Source organism: Pteropus medius, unplaced genomic scaffold (genome assembly GCF_902729225.1).
Source record: "Pteropus medius unplaced genomic scaffold, Ma_sr-lr_union100, whole genome shotgun sequence".
Lineage (NCBI taxonomy): Eukaryota > Metazoa > Chordata > Mammalia > Chiroptera > Pteropodidae > Pteropus > Pteropus medius.
The window spans coordinates 1,721,624-1,736,747 of record NW_024349797.1 but is presented as its reverse complement, the minus strand read 5'-3'; the positions used below and the strand labels follow the sequence as shown (position 1 = coordinate 1,736,747).

At 40.2% G+C, this 15,124-nt stretch overlaps 1 non-coding gene and 1 pseudogene across 1 annotated transcript; one reads left to right on the top strand and one right to left on the bottom strand.

The window, feature by feature from the left end:
• Positions 1–15,124, bottom strand: part of LOC120619762 (protein FAM92A-like) — a 27,571-nt pseudogene extending 12,447 nt beyond the window's left edge.
• Positions 3,799–3,917, top strand: LOC120619986 (5S ribosomal RNA). Its single transcript, XR_005657705.1, has one exon. It is a non-coding gene; the product is annotated as a 5S ribosomal RNA (ribosomal RNA).

Below are 15,124 nucleotides of genomic sequence, written 5' to 3'. Positions count from 1 at the left end.
CCATCTTACAGTGGAGGGTTCAGCAAAATAAGCTTCTTTCTATAAATGGCTTCCTCTCAGCACACCTCTGTGGACAATGTCTAACGGTGGGGTTGGCTCATTTTCTGGAGCCAAATAAACATTCATTCCCACTGGCACCATGGTGATAGTGTCACTGCTAATGAGCCGCGGAGTTGCCCGTTGCTGCAGGAGCCATTAGGGAAGCCCCCGGTAGAGTTCTGTTTATTGCCAGGGGAGGTGTCAGAGACAGAAAAAGTACAGCTGGTGCTTCCGGCCCCCACCAGCTCATGCAGTGCAGGCAGCTAGAGCAATAATTTAGACTTTTAAAGTCAGGGCATAAATTCCAAGAGGAATGAAAGTGGGTGAGATAAAGGATTGGGGTCTATGATTTAGAGTTGTTTTTCAGGTTTCTGAAATTTTGAATAAGTTAAGGTAATATGGTAGTGCAACTGAAAGCACACTTCTTAAGGGGTTAGCAATTTGAGCAATGCCCTATTAAAAAACAAGCTCTGAGTTGGTTCGCTCGTCAGAGATTTCACTCACTGGTAGAGGCCTACTCTATCAGATGCTTGGTAAATATACATTGCAAGTGCTGCAGGTTGGCTAAGCCATAGGGGAGATCTTCGGAATGAATAGGGTCCTCTGTAGTGCAATATGCACAGAATATATGTTGTGACAAAATCCCTTAACTAAACCAGCCTTTACAAATACACTGAGATAGTACATGACCAGTAGGATGGCAGAGCATATGAACTTATATGAACATGAGATTGCTACAGAAATGGGCGCCTTTCAGAAGTCACTTATGGAAGGCTGGCCCATCCATCACAAAGCATTTGTAGGTGCTGGTTTTAGATGAGAATGTTTTGGCTAGATGGACTGTGATTTGCAGGTAAGTGAACGTCCTAGTCACACCTCTTTGTGCAAAGCACCAGAAACCCAGTCAGGCTGGCACAAGCCAAAGTAAAATTTAGCGGGAGGATTTTAGGTTATGTTCGGGTATCTAGGAGGCGGTGGCACTGGAATTGGGAACCGAATGTCAGGTCACTTTCTCTCTGCCTCTTGAGAGCTTCATGAATTCTCACCTCTGCTACTCTCTGCATATCTGCTCATTCCCTTTGACACAGATCTCTGCAGCCTTGTGCCCACTCTGATGAGCAGTAAAATAAAATCTAAAGGGTCTAGTTATGTTTTAGAAATGAGTAGATATAACTAGGAGAGGAGGCCTCTGCCAAGAAAAAAAAAAGTAGAACCCAGAGTTCAAGGAAAATAAAGAAAGATTTAGATCTCCTTGGCTGTAATTGGCATCACCAGGGCATAAGAAGGAAGAAACATCCAGGTCCCCTGACTATAATAACACGACAGTGGAGGGAACCAGGACTGTCAGACCACCCTGACTGTGGTGCCAGGCAGGAACCTGGGTGGAGCAAGAGAAAGCAGAAGGAGCACAGGCTTTTATATTGTATAGATACTGAAATCAGGTCTGTGTGCTCGAGGACTTAATGATTTCTGCGGGACTGCCCTAAAGACTCAAGACTAGGCAAAATGGGTAATAAATTGGACAGATCCTTGCAGCCTCACCTGTTCTTCTAGTTGACATTGCTACCTAGAGAAAGCTGGCCTGAACAAGGTAAAAAAAAAAAAATACCCTGTAAGAATGAAGCTGAGATTCAGCCCAAAAGTCATTAGGTAAGACTAGGCAAGGTAATGAGGGTGTAATGAGGGTGTCAGGAGCCTGGCAGCAGGTGTCAGAACCTGAGGGGGCAAGAAAGGCACAGGCACAGCAGAATGGGTGCAGCAGGGGCTGTGGTGGTCCAGTGTGGAGTGTCAGAGCCAGAGTAGAGTGGGGATGGTGTATACGGGATGAGGAGATGTTAGCGATGTTAGTAGCAGAAGGGTCAACCCATGTGGGGTACTGGAGCATAGTGGAGTGAGCAGTATATGTTCTCAGTTGAGGGGTGGGCTGGGAGGATGTGCAGGGCACTGATAGTTAGGCACTGGGATAGGGGTGGAGGGGTGGGGGAGGAGGGTGGCAGTTGATCTGTATTAGTCTGCTTGAACTGCCATGACAAAATACAACAGACTGGGTAGCTTTAAACAACAGAAATTTATTTTCTCACAGTTTTGGAGGCTGGAAGTCAAAAAACAAGGCGTAGAAATCATTGAGTTCATACTGATATAACTAACTAAATAAAGAGAAAAGTTTTTCTTATAGTAGAATGTCAACAATTAAATAGAGAGGGATAATGGGGTTAGAAAAATCACGATTTGGCAGCCAGTATAGTAATAATTAATTCAGCAAAAAAACATTAATGAATGCTGAAACTAGAGGGCAAATGTTTGATGAGGTAAGGATATACACATAATTTCAAAATATCTCCTAAAAGCAAATTACAAAGAGGGAAAGAGTAATTATACAGTAGAGAAACATGGCAGGCATCACCTTAATCAGGTGACTAATGTTAATATGACCAGTAATGACACAAATCTAGATTGGGTTCCATCTGATTGGTTGCAGTGAGAACAACACAGCATCATTTTTGTAGTATTCCTGCTATAAACACGTAACCTGAATCTTGTATACATTTGGCTTGAGGGGCTTGAAAGGAAAAAGAGAAATTAAAACAAACAAACTGGGAACGAGAAGGAATACATAACCATACTACAAAACAGAAAAATGTTAAAAGAATTTTGAGAAACTGCAACATACAACTCTATGACGGCAAATTTGAAATTCTAGAGAAGACGCATTAGTTCCTGCCAAAATATAAACTATCGAATTTGGCCCAAGGAGAGATAAAAAACCAGAAGAGATTACTTACCATAGAAGAAATCAGAAAATGATTTGAAATCTATCATTAAAGAAGAGGGCCAGATAGATTCAAAGAGGAATTTTATCTAACCTTTAAAAAATGAATGATTTCAAAGTTATTTAAAATATTCCGAGCTACAGAAAAAAAAAATCAAAATCTTTTCATTTGTTTTACAAGGCCAGCATAATTTAAAACCCCAAATCTGATAAAGATAGTACAAAAATAGAGAATTATAGACCAATCTCACCAATGAACATATATTTGCAAAAATTCTAAATAAAATAGCAAATAGAACCTAGCAAAAATAGCCTATTAAACACATACACAAGCAAAACAACAACGACAAAACACCCAGCAATCTCCACCCACCCATATATCAGCCCTAGAAAAGCTTTATTGAGGTGATTCAATATCATGACATATCTCAATAAAATCCACGATTTCAATAAAGGAGAAAAACCACAAGATCATATCAATAGAAGCTAAAAATGTGTTTAATAAAATTAATCTCATTTCTAATAAAAACCAGTAGTAGAATGAAACAACTTAAATGTGTCAAAAGCTATTTATTGAAAACCAATAGCAAATATTATCCTATGTGGTGAAACATGAAAACAATTTTCATTAAAATCACCATTATAATTTGACTGGCAAATTGGAAAGCAAGAGAAAAGCTATCTTTTTTCTCCCCCGATGATATGATTACATATTTAGAAAAATCGAGAGAATCTAGCTAAAAAAAAAAACAACAACGAAGTTACCAGAATTAATAAGATAATTTGATAGTGGAGATAGATTTTAAATATGTATTATTTTTCTCACAATAACAACAAAAATCATAAAATACTCAGATAAAAATCTAAGACATAGGACCTATATAAAGAAAACTGCAAATATTATTAAAAAACCAGAAATGAAGATCTGATTAAATGCAAAGGCGTACGACATTCTTGGATATGGAGACAATATTTAAAATTTCAATTCTGTCTACAGCCATGCCACCCTGCACACTCCCAATCTCATCTGATCTTGGAAGCTGAGCAGGGTTGGGCCTGGTTAGTACTTGGATGGGAGGCCACCTAGGAATAGCAGGTGCTGTAGGCTTTAAAAAAAAATTCAGTTCTCTACACAATAATATATACATTTAATGCAATTCCACTTAGGGTGCTCATAGAGTTTTTCTTAATTGGATAAAATAATCTTAAACTTTACACAAAGGATAACTGAGATACCATGGAAAAAAGGATATTGGTTATCAGAACATTTTATTGGTATAGGAATCATTAGATAGAGTGGTGGAGTAGAACTGAGAATCCAGAATTGGTACACGTGAAAGGTTAATATATAATAAGTGAGCATTTGAACTCAGTAGATAAAGGATGAACTACTTTTTAAATGATTTTGATTCAACAGGTTATCCTGCTAGAAGAAAGTAAATCTGAGCCCTTATCTTTCTTCAAACACACAAATTCCAGATGGAAAAAACATAAATGTAAAAAATAAAATAAATATTTTATAAGATAAAGTAGGGACCTATATGTATTTTTCTAAGGATCCAAGAGATCTTTTTAACCAGGATTGGAAGCCCAGAAGTTATAAAAGAAAAGAGGAACATATCTGACTAGAAAAATTTTAACAATTATATTATAAATGGTACCATAAACAAAGTTAATGGGTAAATGATACACAGTATCTGTGATACAGATGGTAGTCAGAAATTAATTTCTATAAAATTAATTTTACAAGTTTCAATTCTTGTAAGTTGACAAGAAAATACTAACTAATGCAATAGAAAAATGGGCAACAGATATGAAGAGAAAATTCACAGAAGAACAAGTCCAAATATCCAACTGCCATACAAAAGGATGCTCAAATTTCTTTGTGGACAGGATACAGCCATTGCCAGCTTCTTGTAAAAAGGTCAGGGCCCTTCGTCTGCACTAAACAGAGTCAGGATGCTTATTTTTATTTTTTTAAAATTAAAATCTTATTTTTAATAATAAAATAATTATTATTAAATTGACATTCAATATTATTTTATTATTATTTAAGGGTGCTTGGTTTTGCAAGCCATTTTGGGGCTGGATTTCAGCTCCATCAAATTGTGCACAAACTGCACAATGAATGCAGTGGTCCAGAATCAGAGAAATGAAAATTAGTAATGCAATATTGCTTTATATCCATCAAACTGGCAAAAACTTAAAAAGAGCTATACCTGTTGCCAGCGAGGGTGTGGGGGAAAATGTGCTCTCATACACTGGAATCATAAAGCGTTCAGTCTTTTTTGAAGGCAATCTGGCAACATCTATTAAAATTAAAAATACATATTCCCCTGGACCCCGGAATCCTACTCCTAGGAATCTATTACATAAAAATAAAAGTGCTAATTTGTAAGGACATGTGTGCGAGAATGTTTACTGTAGCATTGTTTGTAGTTGCCAAGAACTGGAATCATGGTGAATAGCCATTAATCAGGGAATGGCTGAAAAATTAAAATATATTACTCCATAGAATATTACATGGCCATTAAGTGGAAGCAAGATGCAAAATGAGTGCAATATGATTCCATTATTGTAAAAAACAGAACCAAAAAACCTTCTTGTGTATATATAAATATGTATATGTGCGTGTATAATAACAAAAGGAAATCTAGACGAATACACTCTAGGTTGTTAATGTCGGGGGAGGGAGCAAAAGAGGAGGATTGTTGCCCACAATGAAACAATAAATATGATATGATCCTGGGAGTGTCAGTGCATAGGTGTGTGTGCACATACATATGTGTGTACCTAGGCGCACGGAAGGAAGCTCCCATCAGTGTTACTGACTAGCATGGTGAGATTTCAGGGGATTTTTATTTTCATGATTGTTTCTTTATGTATTGTTTCCAATTCTTTATAATGGACATGTATTATTTTTATATCCAGGAAGAATTCGAAGTTATTTTCATCTTGAAAATAAAATAACAACAAAAAACAAATAAACCCCAAACTCAGAGTACTCATACGACTGAGTAACACACACATATTCTTATTTGTAGTGGGCTTGAGGGGACCGGACTTGAAAAAGGGATGGAAAAGAATGAACAAAGCAAATGTTTACTGCTCTGAAGTATTACCTCGGTTGCAAATTATGAGGCAGTTGGGAAAATGTTTAAAGTCCCACATATATTTGTTACAGCATATCTTTTTGATGGTTTCATTGTATCAGCAGAATTATTTGCTGCCTTTTGTAAACTTTTAAAAACTTTTAGTAGGTTTGATATTTCGGTATTCGTTTTTTCTTTATGGGAGAACCTAGAGAGGTGGGAAGTCCATGGGGGCGGGGTGAGAAGAATGAGATAAGTAAAAGGTGGGGAGACCTCTCCAGCTGTTGCGGGGCACTGGCTCAGCCTGCTGCTTTGAAGGTGTGTGGTTTTATGTTTGAAAAAGAGAAAGTTTCCTCCTTGCTTTTCGGATAACTAATGAAAATAACATTACGTGAGATGACAAGCCCAGCACTGCAAATGTTAAATCTGAGAGTGAAATTTATTTTGGTGTTTTGGACTTGAAAGAAGAGTCGTTTGGACAGAAGTTGAGAGACTGGGAAATTTGTTGATCTAGTTTTAAGTTGAGGCTTCTAGTTAGTGTGGGTTTTCTTTTACTCAGTTATTGTTTTACAGACTGATGAAACAAGGGAAATCTTTCTTGCCTGTAAAATGAGGATCCTCAGAGTTTAAAGGAGTTGTTGAAAGTGTTAAACGGACTCATACAGATAAAGCATTTTAGGATAGTGTCTGATCTTGGAAAGCACTATATAAGTGTTGTATTATTACTAATCTTTTCTCATCGGATGAGCTCGACTGCGTACACAGGAAACACTTATTTAGGGAGAGAAATGGCCTCTAATATAAAGTATTGATGTTGTTTAAGATTCTGAGATACTGTCTGAATTACTTTGCTTATGATACTTCACCCAACACTGTGAACTTGGGACACTAAATTCTATTTGATGACAAAATTAAATCAATGGTTACTTATAGTCACCTGAGACTTAGGGTTTTAATAGGATATTAAAAATACTTTTGATTTCTTTAAATAAATGTGATTTTCAATAAAAATCAGGTGTTCCTGATTCTCTGGGATAGGACACATAGAATACCTAGGGATATCTAGCAGTTTTCATCAAAGATGTCTTTTTCTAATAATTAAAAAAAAGAACCTTTAAAAATATCATGTGATGAGGATAAATTAAGGGGTTTTGCTTTGGGGTTTGGTGTTTTGTTTCATCCTGTTATAATGTCCCACTACCTAGATGACCTCTTCTCTAGTTCGAGAGCAAGAGTCTTCGAATGCCATTTCTAACCCTCTGTACCTTCTTCACCTTCCCCTGAGTTCTGGATAAGCTATTTTGACCCACCCACTGGGAGAGCACTCCTGGTGTGGGAGATCACGAGCCCTGAAAAGAAGGCAGGAGAAGAAAAGACCTCGTTCCTCTGCATTTGCAGTGAGCCAGCAAAAGAAACCCCCGGCAGGGCTGCCAGGTTTTAAAAGCACCCTGGTGTGTGAGAACAATTGTGTGAGTGCAGAGCAAATGCGGAGGACTCTGCCCCTCTCCAACCTCATTCCTTGTAGTCCTTACTTAAAATAGAAACCAGTGCCCGCGGTGGCCATTTGGTAGCCTGAGTTTTTAAAAGCTCCCAGTGCTCACCTGCCTTCCTGCTTTTGGAAATGTTGTTGCTGTTTTGGCACCCTCTCCTAAGGGGCTTTGTCTGGGGGACAGATTTGTACTCTTTTCCCAGCAGCACCATGTGCCTTGATGCATTTAAGGCATCTGGTCTCCCTTTATTCTCTTGGTCCTGGACAGAAGACTGAGAACGATAATTTGAGTTTTCACAGTCTAGGCTCTGGGATCCTCTCTCCAGTGTCTGACGCATAAATCTGTCTGTGACTTCTAGGTCAAACGAATAGTCCTCTGAAGCATCGACCATCAGCAGGTGTGGCCTTGGGGGCTTTTCAAAAAGGCAGGGTACCTTAGGATAGTCTCTTGGATGTTCAATTTCAGGTAACCGACCATTCAGGGGATATAAATATAGGTTGTAGATACAACATGGAATTTGCATGAGAAAAACAGGAAGGTGTTGTACGTTTTATAAGCAAAGAAAGTAGCATGATGTATGTCATACATTTGCACTAAAGTGACCTAGGGTGTGTCTCTCCATGTTCTCAAAGCAGGGTGAATACAAGTTCCAACACATGGCTGGCTATCCCAGCAATCCAGGCACTCATATCAGAGTGGATCAGTGCTGCTGGGGTTGGCTTTTTTTTCTTCTTGAGTCTTGCAGTCCTTCTAGGTAAAACTGGAACAGCCAGGGAATTAATCCATATGTTTTTGAATCCACTGAATATAAGTTTCTGGCAACAAAAGAAACTGGACTGGCAAGCAATTTGAGGTAAGTCTGTGTGGTTTATTTTTTCTTCCCCTCTCAGTGAATAACAGATCTGATGCTAAAACAGCTTTGGCTATGGAATGGGGCATTTTTTTTCCACCTGAGTCAGCATGGGTGATAAATAAATAAAGTATGTTTTACTGCTTTAATAGCATGGGTAATCTTTACTCAGAGGCAACCCATGTTCCCCACTACCCCAACTTTGCAGATAAACTCGCCAAAGCTCAGAGAGGAAAACATGACTTGCTTTTATGACATGTACATTTTGGTTGACCCAGTAGAGCAATTTTCTTCTTTTCGACTAGGTGACCTAGCCATGGTACCTACTCAATTGTGTCACTCAGAAAGTATCCTAAAACCTGAACAGTCAAGTCTTCTTTTGCTGCATTGGTTTGATAGGTGTGGTATTTATGACATGTCAATGCTCCAATGTGGCATTTATCCAAGATTGCCATGGACCTAGGCCATTCACCTGTTCATCACAAATCTTGGGAATACCTACTATGTTCTATAACTTAATGACAAAAGGATTCATTTGTATCATAGTGATGCTTTTTCAACGTTTTTCTGCCTTTAAGGTATCCATGTAAAAATTGCTGTGCTTGGCAGTTTCTTCCAGAGCTTTGAATTTGGCGGGGTTTCCCAATTTTGCAGCTTTCAAAGAGTGTCTTCCCCATTAACTGACACTAGAGGGCGCTCAATTGCCAGTAACAAATTTGGGCACTTGGACTTTTTGTACTTGTTCAAGAGTGGTTTTATTCTTTTTCAGTAAAAAGCAGTTGCACAACTCCATCCTCCTCCTAATGGGGTATCAAAAGAGGAGACACTCTAACGTGGACTAGATGTTGGTTTTCATTAAGGCTTTCTCCCCTGAAATTCAGGCTTTTGAAATATCCTTGTTAACAGTAACTTGCTAATAACAGTGCATCCTGGATATCACACTTAATCACATCCTATTGTCATCCACCAGATCCACGTATAGTTCCATTACATCCCAAGAAGAAATTTTTGAAAAGACTAACTTCTTTATAAACTCGAAGAACTCACCAATAGGCCAATTTGGCTCTCATTTTGTTGTTTTGTCTAATGCCCTTTCCCCTTGAATACAGGAAAGTCTTGCCTCCCATTTTGGCTCAGGATTATCTGGCTTTGGCTCATTTAGTGGACCATATTCTATTAACCTCTGGCTCCCCCTAACTCTGCCATTCCTCATCTTCTGTTCTTTCCCTTCTTTCCCTTCTTTGTACCTTTTAAGCACCAACCAGTGCTCAATCTTTCATCCTTGACCTAAGGAGACAGGAGAACCACTTCTCGAGTGTTTAGGAGGTGTCACACTATCACATGTATTCCTCACAACAACCTTTAGGAAGTTATCAGTATCCCCATTTAACAGATGAATAAACCGACGTTCAGGATTAAGTCACCTGCCAGAGGTTGTGTATCTCGTAAGTAGTTGAGCCAGGATTCAGTTTTAAGGCTTTTTGATTTTGCTTTCTTCTGGACTGTCCTTCTTAAGTGAGACTTTCAGACTCTTTAGTATTGTCATCAGTGTTTTCAGTTGTATCATTCCTTGTCATGTTCCTTGGTTTTACCTTATGAAAGTTTAACCGAGAATCACAATTTATGATAAAAACTAGCTGAAGGCATTATAAGAATGAAAATGGACCTCAATTCTGATGAAATCACCTCTCCTACCCCCATTATATCTTAGAGTTAAAAAGAAATCAAACTGTGATAGGAGTAGCTTTGTTCATTATGTAAAAGAGGTTCTTGGTTCAGCCCTTGCATTATGAGATGTCACCTTCAAAGTCACCCCGGAGTGGCTAATACACAAGATTAGAATAGTTAGAGTTGACTTTATGGAAAGACATCCTAGGAACCCAAAGGCCTTCGGAATCTCTGTTAATGAGCTCATTTGTTTGGTCATAGTTATAGTTCTAATATTTCAAATTTTGGGGGGGTAAGGAATTTCTCTCTGTGTTACTTGGTATGAAGCAAGAGGCTTGATGAATATAACATGAATATAGAATCACCAAGTCGAAAACTGAAGTTCCTCCAATAGACATTTTCTATATGTCTGATGCAGTTCTAAAGGAGAAAATAGCCATAGAGTTAGTGGGCTTCTGGCATTTATTATGAGTAGAGATTAAAAAAAAACACCTTATTGAGATATTAGTCACATGCCATACAATTCACCCATTTAAAGTGTACAATGAATGGGTCTTAGTATAGTCACAGATATGTGTAACCAGCACCACCGTCAATTCTGAACATTCTCTAGAAGAAATCCTGTATCTTTCAGCTATCAGCTGCCCATTCCCCTATACCTCCCCTTCCTGTCCTCAGTAACCACTAATCTACTTTCTGTCTCTATGGATTTCCCTATTCTGGACCTTAATATGAATGGAATCCTAATATGTCTTTTGTAACCAACTTCTTTTACTTAGTATGATGTTTTCAAGCTTCATCCATGTTGTGGCATGTATCAATACTTTATTCTTTTTTTATGCCTGAGTAATATTCCATTGTTTATCCATTTACCTGTGTGATGGACATTGAGTGTTTCTATCTTTTGGCTAGTATGAATAATGCTGCTATAAACATTCATGTTCAAGTTTCTGTGTGGACATGTTTTCACTTCTCTTAGGTGTATGCCTAGGAGTGGACTTGCTGAGTCGTGTGGTAACCTATGTCTAACTGTTTGTGGAACTGCCACATTGCTTTCCAAAGCAGCTGGACCATTTTACAATCCCACTAGCAATGTATGAGGGATCTGATTTCTCCTCATCCTCATCAACACTTGTTGTCACTTGACTTTTTGATCATAGTCATCTAGTGGGTGTAAAGCTGAGATTTATTTAAGACCGTGGGATTTATATCACTATAGTTATTTGTGCTTTTATTTATTCTTTCAACTACTAATTATTAACCATCTCCTAGGCCTTGGGCCAAGCTCTAGAAATTTAAAGGTGCCACACCTGCCCCTCCACATCTTGTGGAGAAAAAGAAAATGAGATGTGCCAAAATACATGCATTTTAATACAGCTTTGGATAGAACTCTGCAAAAGCCAAAAGTAGCAAGTGACTTATTTGAGATCCATTTAATTCACATAAGTTTAAATTCAAGCTACTAAATGGGTAAGATTAAAATATTTAATACCAGCTTTATAAAAAGCCTTTCTAGAAACAAGACAGCTTTCAGAGTTGTTGTTCATGAGCCCACTCATGTTTAGAAAATATCCCTGGTTTCAGAATTGTCATTGAGTTCCAACTATTGCAATATGGCAACTATACAAATCGGTGTCAGTTGTGCAGGGATAAAATAAGTTGATTAGTGAAAATAGAGAACATCTGGTGACTTTGGAAATCCAGGTACCAAAATAAACCTCGTTTCTTGCCTACACCTTAATAATCCCATGTCTTTGGACTTTTGCTTTTCCTTTTTACCAGAACCAATGTCTTACATTCTGTCTCTTCTCCCAGCAGTCCACCTCACTCATTTCCCCTACTTGATTCCTCTATCATTACTTTCTTTGGGATCCCGGATGCTCTGGGCTGTGCCTCTGTCCCAGTACACCTAATGCTGCATTAGAGAAATTTACCCTTAGGCTGACTGCCTCTGTTGGCATAGATGCATTTAAAAAGCACTGGGACCTCTGTGGGCTTCAGGAACATTTTCTCACCTTCCTTTTTCCTCTTGAGTAGAATAGACATGGAGTTGAGGTCTTTTTGCAGCTATGCAGTCCAGAGTTCATCTCAGGCTCTGTCCTCCTCTTTGCCAGAGTGTGGGACATTTTAGGTACTGTGGCTTCTGTCCATCTCTCCTGCTTGTGGACACCTATTTTTATATGGTGGTGTAAGTAGCTGTAGAACACCCAGACATAATTTGTCCTCCTGTGCTTGGCTCTTTGGCTTCTCCTAGAGTAGAAGCTTGAGGTCATATAAACGATGTGAGTGAGGGAAATGGGTGTCCTGGAGTGTCACCATAGCTGGAGCAATACCCTGCAGAAAGCCCTCTTTGGGGACCCTCAGGGCAGCTACTTTTGCAGATAAAAATAAGTTTCTTTACCCAGGATACGGCTGAGGGGGTGAATTTATTTCTGTACTCATGGATACAGTCTTAAGGAAAATTGTTTTTTTATGTCTTGGTCCAATCATGGTGCTAGTCACTCCCCATGGTGGTGATGGTGGAAGGTTTTTTCTTCTTTGCTCCATTCTGTCCCTCTCTGCAGGAGGACCTTGCCAGTTGTTTTGATTTAGGATGTAGGACCTATGAGGCTTTCAGATATGGTGTCCATGTGGATGTGCCAAGGGAGGATGTGGAAAATTTGGTCTCAGCAGGTAAAGGAAGATATGAAAGAGGAGTTAGCTATCTTCGAAACAAAAACAAAAACAAAAACAAAAACAAAAACAAAAACAGACATGTTGAGAGCTCAATAAGTTGTGGCTCTATCAGGAAAAAGATCCAAGGCCTACTTGTGATTGTCTAGCGTTAGTGAGGGAGAAAAGGGGCCGGGGCCAGACCTCAGAGTAGACTGTGTGATTACTCCGTGTGATCTGAGTGGAGAAAGCTCCTGTATAAAAATACCCCATCTGCTGCCTCTCCTGGTGCCTGAGATTCTAATCGAGCCACTGCTTCTGCATGCCTCCGTGTGTGTGTGTGTGTGTGTGTGTGTGTGCGTGCGCGCGCGTGTGCGCATGCTGTGAATCTCATGCATTCTTGATCCCTTTCTTGTGAAGGTTTTGGGGTGTCCTAGAATCCCTTCTTAAGATGCAACGACCCAGGAGGGAGACTCCTTTAAGCCAATTCAGGGCATGCCCTGAGCAAAAGAGTGGGGATTAGCAGGAAGGGATTTGGAAGAGGCCCTTGATGGAAGATAGAATCCATGGAGAAAGGAAAAGCCAGAAGAGGGGGTACTTAAGACAATTCCAGTCTAGGTCACGTTTCCCCAGGGAAAGGGATTTAGATCAATGATGGGGGAATATTGGGGGCTGCGAGGGTCAACGTCTTCCAGTAAGGCAAACCCCGTTCCCGCAATAGAATGTCCCAGGGCTTCATTGGCTTCCAGCATTTAGATCTTGGCTTTGACTTCATGTGTCTCCAGTCGAGTGGAGCTGACTGATGTCATTTTCAGCAACCAGAAACCTGGCATCATCCTGGGCCCCTCCTGTCTTCCTTAAGCCCACAGCAAGCTGGCCACCAAGTCTGCAGGTTCTACTTCCTTAAAAATCACTAATTCTATCCCTTATCTCCACCCTGATGCTGTAGCCTCCTAGCACATTCCCAGGCCTCCAGCTCAGCCTCTCTCCAATCCACAGACACGTTGCTGCTGAAATGAGCTTTCTAAAACATCAATCTTTTCATTTTCACCCCTAGCTTAAAATCTTTCAGTGTTGCCTGATAGTCTTCCAGATAGAACTCCACATCTCTTAGCGCCGGCACCTGCTCCTTGCCTCTCCTTGCCTTTCCTGTCTCACTTGTCCCCTTGCAATTACCTTCCTACCGAAGGGATCCCCTGAAATCATGATGCCGTCTCTCACATCCCTAAAGGCTTTTATATGTACTGCCACCTCCGTGGGGCCATTTTTTCCTCCTACAGGTCATTTGAGACTCAGCTTAGGCTCACCTCTTCTAAGAAGACAACCCTGACATTCCTGTCTGGTTGATGTGGTCATGCAATCCCATGGTGCCCTGCGTTCCTTGGCCTCATGGCTCTGCATTGTCACTGCCTACCTTCCTCCTCCCCTACCTTTCGAAAATTAGTCCTTTAAAGATGAGAACTGTCTTAGTTCTCTCTGTACCCCAAGGCCCAGGAGACAGGAGGCATGGTGGCATAGAGCAGTGGTCCCCAACCTTTCTGGCACCAGGGACCGGTGCTCCTATGAGAATCGAATGCCTGATGATCTGAGGTGGAGCTGAGGCAGTGATGCTAGCGTTGGGAGGGGCTGCAAATACAGATGAAGCTTTGCTTGCTTGCCCTCTGCTCATCTCCTGCTGTGCGGCCCAGTTCCTAATGGTCCATGGACTGGTATGGACCAGGGGTTGGGTACTCCTGGCACAGAGTACAGAATCTACAAATATTGACTGTATGAATTAGCTGTTCTTAGGTTATGTTTTGTGTCCAAAGGCCTTCCCGGGCTGATTTCTAAAATCTTCCCAACCAAGGCCCAAATAAAACATGAACTCTTCCAAGAATACTTGCCCTCCTCCAACACTAGGGATGCTTGCTCCCTCCGCTGAGGTTCTTCAGTATATATCACTTCTCCCCTGTTTTATACCAATTTATGAAAATCTCAATACCATGAAACCTTGAAAACCCAAAGGAGTGAATGTACTCAGTAAGTACCCAAGGATTTGTTCATTGAGATTATAGGCACCATGCCAGAAAAAGGAGAGACTGGCTGGGCAGGACATATCAACTAATTACTCTGCTTGCTTGTAGGTTTGGGCCTACTATATTTATTCTCTCTCCAGATGGATGGGAATTGCTTTTTGAGGATTGTTTCACGTCTGGTTTATTTTTATTTCACCACCTGTGCCTAGCACAATGCCTCCCTCATGGAAAGCCTCCAATGAATGAGTGAATGAATGAACTGAGTTAGTGGGAGGCAGCAAACATTGCTCTCTACTTGATTCTACCCTGATATAAGAGATTTCGGAGGTCTGGCTCTAGGAGCATCTCACATACCCAGAGTTTGATTTCCCCCCACCTACGCTTTGGGATTTTGTGAAGGGATTAAGAACCCATTCACCCACATCCTCAAGGAGAGAGAAAACCAGCTTGCAGTTTTGATGCTCCTTCTTCAGCTCAGTGCCTAGAACATACCAGCACTGGTTCTGGATCTCAGGGAACCAGTATGGCCAACCAGCTGCCAAGGCCAT